This window comes from Thermobia domestica, unplaced genomic scaffold (genome assembly GCF_964235325.1).
Source record: "Thermobia domestica unplaced genomic scaffold, izTheDome1.hap1.1 HAP1_SCAFFOLD_187, whole genome shotgun sequence".
In the NCBI taxonomy this organism is placed as follows: Eukaryota; Metazoa; Arthropoda; class Insecta; order Zygentoma; family Lepismatidae; genus Thermobia; species Thermobia domestica.
Genome location: NW_027655917.1, coordinates 245,180 through 253,088, shown reverse-complemented (window position 1 = coordinate 253,088; position 7,909 = coordinate 245,180).

Genomic DNA, 7,909 nt, shown 5'->3' with positions numbered 1-7,909 from the left:
ACCCAACGCCCAGAAAAAAATCCTTGTCGGCCTTAGTGTATAATATATCATTATGATTACTATAGGGAAAGAAAAGACTTTCACCCCATATTTCATTATGGGATCTCCCCTAACTTCTTTATACACCCTCACAAACGTTTGTGGCTAGCTGCGGATAACTGCTTTTTCGATGTTGTATCAGAATATGCTCATGTTTCAATATGTTCTTTCCTTCTGATGTCTTTAAAACTTTTTAAAGACTTATTTGTCAAATAGGCTCTCTTTCTGATTCATCAGAAATAATCAACAATGTAACTTTTCACTTGTTTTGCTTAATATCTCTAGAAGAGCAGCACATTCTCTGTTCGCGTCGTTGTGTGAGGAATGTGTATGGAGGTTACAAATGCAGTGTGGGAGTCTACTAGTATAATATCATTATGACTTGAAACAATGGCATAACAATAGGGTAGGAAGGATAGACATTGCCTCGGGGCGCAGTGCGCTTGGGCATATTAGGCGGGTATGGGGTCACTACTACGGATTTTGCCTAGGGACGCCAAACGCCATTGTTGCGTCACTGACGCGGAATTTTAATGTTACATCATATTTTAATCTTGGCTTGCTTGTCCAGGTTTAAGTTAGTCCGAAGAAATGTTATTTCGAGCTAATGTGGCACTTACCGGTAACAATAACTCAACATTCATGCACCTTGTTCACGCGTGGAAACTGTATATTTTTAAATAGATTTACTTTTAAATTTGAGGATGTAGTCTATACTCTTAGTTCGTTGTCCCCATCCGTCGCTAAACTTATCGGTATTATTAGTAGTAGTATCAGTATTATTTAACCATATATGTTGTTTTCCTGTGCCACATATATTGTATTTTTCATTAAAAGCATCATGTTACAATTGACCTGGGCACAGGGACGTTTGTAACAAGACAGATGCTGTCATAAAATGCTTCGTAACTTTCAATATTCCAAATTGTCATGTATGAAAAAAATTGAATAAAGCAACAAAGCTTCACTTAAGATATTGTATAATTTTCAGACTTATTGGAGCATAAACATGTGAGGAAAAAATGTAGAATTTGTTACAATTATCCCCGGTCTCCCCTACATCAGTCCTAATATGAGGTACTAGGTATGAGATTGTAGCTCGTCTCTGGTTTCAAAGGATTCGCAGTTCTTGGGTTGGGCTCGGGAAGATTGTAGTCATAGTGTGGGATTGAGTACCTTTCGATGTTGGGACACCTTCTGGCACCAAAATGGAGACGTTAACTACGTGTTAAATCGTGTCGGCGCCAACGCTGCAGAATTAGTGGTAAACTTCAACTTGCTAGGGGAATTGCGGAATTGCCTTCAACAGTAGATAGGCTATAACTAGAAGATGAGGTTCTCCCTACCGCTGTTGATTTTATAAGAAAGAGGCTTTCTATTCCATATGAGAGAGGAATTGCATTTAGTTTTGAAGGCGATGCAAGGTCACTGAGGGCTTGTGTATAGCCCGCTCCTCCCAGTTCTTTGTCACGGGAACTGGAAGAGTCACTACTACTACTAGTGCTGCTGCTACTACTACTGCTACTGCTGCTACTACTACTACTATTACTACTACTACTATCGCTGCTACTACTACTACTACTACTACTGCTGTTGCTGCTTCTACTATTACCACTACTTATATAGAGATCAGAACCAACCAACCCCTGCGGGGCTTTTAACCCGTTCCTACTAGTACTACTAGGCCTACTATTGATACTAACTCCCACTACTACTACTACTATTGCTACTAACTACTACTACTACTACTACTACTACCGCTACTACTACTACTACTACTTATACTAAAGCTTCTTTACCACAAGATTTACATCTTAAATCTTTATAACATGTGATTCCGATTCATTATGAACTAGTATGAATCGTTAGAATCACTATGATTCGTTAAAAATCACTGGGGAGAGTGGGCTATACTCAATCCTCACTGAGTTCAACGAAGTTAAGAGATTAGCTTAGACATGTGACAGACGAAAAATATGAAGAAATATGAAGATTTTTACTCAATATGATCTTTAAAAAAATAACATGAAATATGATAGTTCAAAACACACTATTTGGATTGTATCTCTCTGGTTGTTACTAATATTGCGACGAATAATAAACTCAAACAACCATAACCTTCGTTCCCCTTCATGCAAAGTTCCTCATCGTCGGCAAGTGATGGGGCTGACAGGGCAGCCTCATTCACCATTTATTCGTATATCCTATCTACATGTTCTCTCCGCGTGTCCTGTCTGTTGCGAATACCGCTGAAGGACTCGTAGGAAGTTCGAGAGACACTTGATAGACGATGAACACTGAACACCCCCCTCTGATAGTGTTAGGTTGTAAATTAATTCAATAGACAAAGGTATTAACTTTTTATACTCTTACTAATAATCACCAATGATGTCAAAACAACTTCCAAACTACTTCAACCATTTACTGTATCTGTGTATCACTGGCTACATTAACGTATACAAATCCATCCACTAAGGTTCAGAAATAGACTTGAGCAACTAACCTCGAAAATTATACAATCAACTCAGCCACTTTTGGCTCATATCAAATCTACTCATAATCTCAACCACTTATGGTTTATAACAAACCTAAGTACCACTTCAACCACTTCTGGCTCACCTCAGACATCAACTCAATTACACATATAAACAATCACATAGTTACGCTCTCCATTTTCTAAACCTAATTACGTTCTTCTTTTGTTTGCACTATCTATATACTAACTTTTAACACTTTTCACTCCTAACATCTTTCTGGGTATCACTTAAAAACGAACTGCACCCGCTGACTCCCAACATCCTCCCGGGGGTAATAGCATACATGAGAACCCCCTGTCTTCCGTGCGCGAGGATACTTCATATTATATATTTATACGTTACCAAATTAAATCACTGCGTTGTCTTCATTATATGTGCTTAACATTCTATTTTTACTTTCTAGAATAAATTTTGTTGATTTCGATTCGAAAAATGTTAAATATTTTAAAATTTATATCATGATGCAGACCAAAATCCTTGTTGCATATAATGTAATGCGCTATAGCATATAAAGTACAAGGGCAAATAGGTACGTTCTTTTTTATTTTCGTATCAGTGGATAAGTAAATGAAAGTGGGTTTGTTACCCCCTTTCTAAGTTCGTAGATACTCAATGAATAATCCCTAAAAGTATGAGCGTCCAGCTTCTTCTGGAACTCAGACGGTCTTACGTATACTATATCCCTTCCGGGATACATACCTGTAAAACTGTAAAACATTGTTATACCTGTAAAACTGGTTTGTGGTAAGTGCTCCATTATATTCTTTAGCCGCAACGTTCTCTTATAATGTTAGGCTTAGAAGTTAGGCCTAACGACATACATTTTTTTGATATAACTTCCCACTAAAACCAATCATTACCAAATTGTAAATATGAATGTATACTTTGTTACAATCTATAATTCAATTAAAAGCTGATAAAACAAAAACATATTTATAAAATACAGAACCATGAAAAATACTTAGTACATCTCAGCTAAAACTATATAACCTGAATTTAAACAATCCACATAATACAGTCTCATTTTTATCTTCTTTAAAACATTTTCACTTCGGCATGTGTGTACTTATTACAGCACTTATTTTCCAACATCTTTCCCGGGTCTCCGCAAATGTAGTTAATTCCAAAATTTTCCCCGGGTCGTCGCCAATAGCCTTTCAGTACTTTTCGTCCAATTTTTGTGACCGGCAAGCTCTTCATTGACGTACCTTTCCTGTTCTGAAGCACCTCAACATCCTAATACATGAGAACTAAGCTCCTTTTGAGCAGATAGAGGTAGGGGTATATGTGGATCGTTCCATCTTAGCATTTGTGAGTGTCCAGTGATCATATTTTGTATAAAAATTCTTTACAATCAAAAAATAAATGAAGATTTAAAGTTTGCCACTTGTTTCGGGTTTGTTAGTATTGCACTTAGTTAATTAGTTTTAGTATGTTTTGTGAAGCTTATAATAATATTTATTATTAGTCAGGGACTGTGTGTTTTGTCGACGAGGATGGTTGTTCGTCGATTATCGAATTCTCCTTGACTCCGCTTATCCTTCGGATGTGCCTACGGTGTTATAACGGGAGTAGCTTTAGTTCTCCTCATGTATACCATGATGTTGTGTTGCGGCAACCACACACTGTTTTCATTTACTAATTTTAAAATTAAACACAATTCATGGCTAAAATAAAACTTAGTTTATCCCTAGTTCACCCTATAGAGAAAAAAAATTGACATGAGCAAGGTCGAAGCTCACTCTACTGAAAATAATGTGGAAAACTGAAAAAAAAGAAAGAAAGAAAGAAATGCATCGCGACTACTGTACTCCGATATGTTGTAATTAGAATAAAAGAATTCTGGTAGTGAGAGAATGCTGAATGAAACACAACTAGTATTAATGATCTGTGTTCTTTTGCTATAAAGGTATCAACTATACAGCCGGGCAAGTTAAAGACTTTCGATGGCACTTTATTAGCAGAAACGGTAAAAAAATAAAGTAAAAAAAAAAAACTGAGAACCTACTTAAGGTATGGAGTTGTTCCCGTATCAGTAAAAGCTCAAAGCCTACTGGACAATCAGTTGAGGAGAGATTTCATGTTGAGATCTCTCTTGAACCCACTGAAGAGGAAACTAAACTTGTACTACCAGACCACCACGTCGTAGAAATAGCTCGAATTACAAGTAAAAAGTCCAGTGAACTTCTAGTCCAATTTACCAAATACCTCCCTCACATATTGTTTCTGGAACCTTCGAAAACTCCTTGTGTACGTAACGTTGGTCTGAAACAAACATCATTGCATCATCACTTAAAATATATATAAGAGGATAATTTCATAAATAATGCACACTAATTTTTGTGACTTACACTTTTATTCTTTGGAGATCTCTTTACAGGCCTTCAATATAATCTCAGTACTAATTCTAACGTGTGGGTAGCTTCTGTGTTCCATCGAGGACACCATCTTTGTGAGTATGTCGAATGGTAACGACTGCAGAAAGCTCTTCCAAACATGGAAAACGACGTCCACGCATAAGTTGTTTCAACTTTGGAGATGGCTTTATGTCCGTATGGTACTGTAGGAGTATAAGGTAACATTTCCCAACTGTATTGCGAAACTTTGTACCTACGTATTAGCGAGCTGTGTGATGGCGAGAATTGTGGACAATCAGCGGACCCGCCGTAAGTAATTGTGGTCTGGTTTTGTGCATTTTTCTGCCCAGTTTTAGCTGGAATTCATAGTAATACGCTGAAAGATTGCACATTGAACTCTAAGGGTCCACCTCTCATAGCCCGAGTGCTCGAAAGGGATGATAAACTCCGAGCCAACAACTTTTCTTCAAAATTATATTTGATCCTCTCTATTCAAAAATTTAATATATAGATGGCTCTGACATACACTTGCACATTTATGATCACACATGTATTATGTGAGAAATTACTTACAGATCTCTTAGAAAAAGGAAGAGTAACAATTTTAGGGCAACGGCTCGTCATGTGTCACTTATTGATTTGTTCTCCGTTAGTCGAGTTTGTGCTCTTGAATACTACACATTCTGAAATGATTATTAATATTTAGAGAGAGAGTTCTAGGTGCCGTAGTTACTAATGGTTGTTAAATTTATCCTCTAGCCCTTTGGGGCTCTTATGGTACATTTTGTACCATACGCGGTTTTCATGGTACATTGCGTTATTTCTCTTCTATTTGAGCTTTTTCGTCCGGGTTCTTTTTTGTTTTTCAAGTCCAGAGGCATTGTAGAACACATTACGTATGGTTTCAAACCTTCCTGCGTCCAGACATAGGAGGTGATGACGTCATAAGTCTAAAATATATTTTTTTATTTACTAAGCCTATGTTCAATTTTTTTGGCGGGCTTATTTTTCCACGTAGAAGATTGAAATTTTGCATAAACATTCAGTCCACCGAGTAGTATTTATGAGATTTTTTTTTTCAGATTTGTGAGTTGAAACAGGGGGAACCAGAGGGGCAAAGGGGTAAAAAAAGGGATATTTTACCCCCAAAATCCCGTTTTTCAGGATTTTCCCGCCTCATATACATGATGGGGACACGTGAGTCATACTGTCTGAAAGGCAGTTCCATTCTGAAGAGAATGAGGGTCGAATCATTATTCTAGGGTAATTAGGGACGTCTCAGGTATTTTTTGAAAAATATACTTCTATATAAGGAAAAATGGGACATGGTCGGTATATTTTTTTTGGCGGGCTTTCTTTTGCACCTACAAGATTAAAATTGTGCACAAACATTCAGCCCACCTATTAGTATTTATCAGATTTTTTTCAGATCTCTGCATTAAAACAGGGGGGTCCAGAGGGGGAAAAATTGAAAAAAGGGATTTTTAGACCATGATTTTCCCGCCTCACATACATGATGGAGACACGTGAGTCATACCGTCTGAAAGGCAGTTCCATTCTGAAGAGAATGACGGTCGAATTATTATTCTAGGGTAGTTAGGGACGTCTCAGTGAATTTTTTTCAAAATATACTTCTGTATAGGGTAACATGGGGCATTTTCTAAATTTTTTGGCGGGCTTATTTTTGCACCTAGAAGATTGAAATTGTGCACAAACATTCAGTCCACCGAGTAGTATTTAACAGATTTTTTTCAGATTTCTGCGTTAAAACAGGGGGGTCCAGAGGGGCTAAAAGTTGAAAAAGAGAAATTTAGACCAAAAAATCCTTTTTTTCTTTAATTTCCCGCCTTAGATACATGATGGAGACATATGAATGGTACAGCCTGAAAGGCAGTTCTATTCAGAAGAGAATATGGGCGACACATGACCCTAGGGTAATTAGGGATGTCTCAGGAAATTTTTTCCCTGAGATCATAGTGTTTTGTGGTAATTTGGGGCATTGTGGGAATTTTTGATAAAATTTCTCCCGCCTTTACTATTCAAGATAGAAACTTGAAATTTGGCACACACATTCAGTATACCAAGTACTATTTATCAGATTTTTTTTGATGGCTACGTTCACACAGGGGGGGTCAAAGTTCGAGAAAAAAATTCCCTCCGAAAGTTTCACTTTGACATTTTTTTCCGCTTCTGGTATATGGTATGAGTGTGCAAGTGGTACCATTTGAAAGCCAGCTCCATTCTGAAGAGAATGAGGTATGAACCATGATCCTAGCATAAATAGTGACGATGTAGTAGCTGCTTGACTGAAAGCCTAAAAAATAGCCCAAAAACCAACATCCCGAAAGGACTAGACTAGTTACATTGAACCGTGGGTACGTAATCCTAAAATAAACATATTTCCAATATTAATTGAATGATCTGACCCGGGGGGTCCCACAAGTTGTCGCTAAAATCTGATTACCACATAGCACATCTGATTGAGCATCATGAGAAATGAAAGTGAGCAAAATTTAAGGTGCTACAAGGTCTGATAGGAGCTAGAATGTCCAAAAATTATATCATGGAATGTCCAAAACATTATATCATTGAAATATGTACGTTTAAAGGAAATATCTTAAAAACCGTTAAAGCAATCAAAACAAAAGTTGCACAATATAATGAGGACAAATAATCTGCTTTGGAAAACTACAAACAGTGTTGCCAGTGCCACAAACAGTGTGTTATGTTTAGTGATAATAGTGCGTTTTAAATATGTGCAGGCTTGTATATGTTGCCATTTCAAACAAAATATTTTTATGTTGAGTTGGAAACACTGTTTCATTTATGGCAGCACTGTGATTTTCGATAGGGCATTTTGTTCTCATTATATTGTACAACTTTTGTTTTGATTGCTTTAACGATTTTCAAGACAAAAGTTCATTCCTTTAAATGTACATAATTCCATGATATAAATTTTTGGATATTCAAATTTTT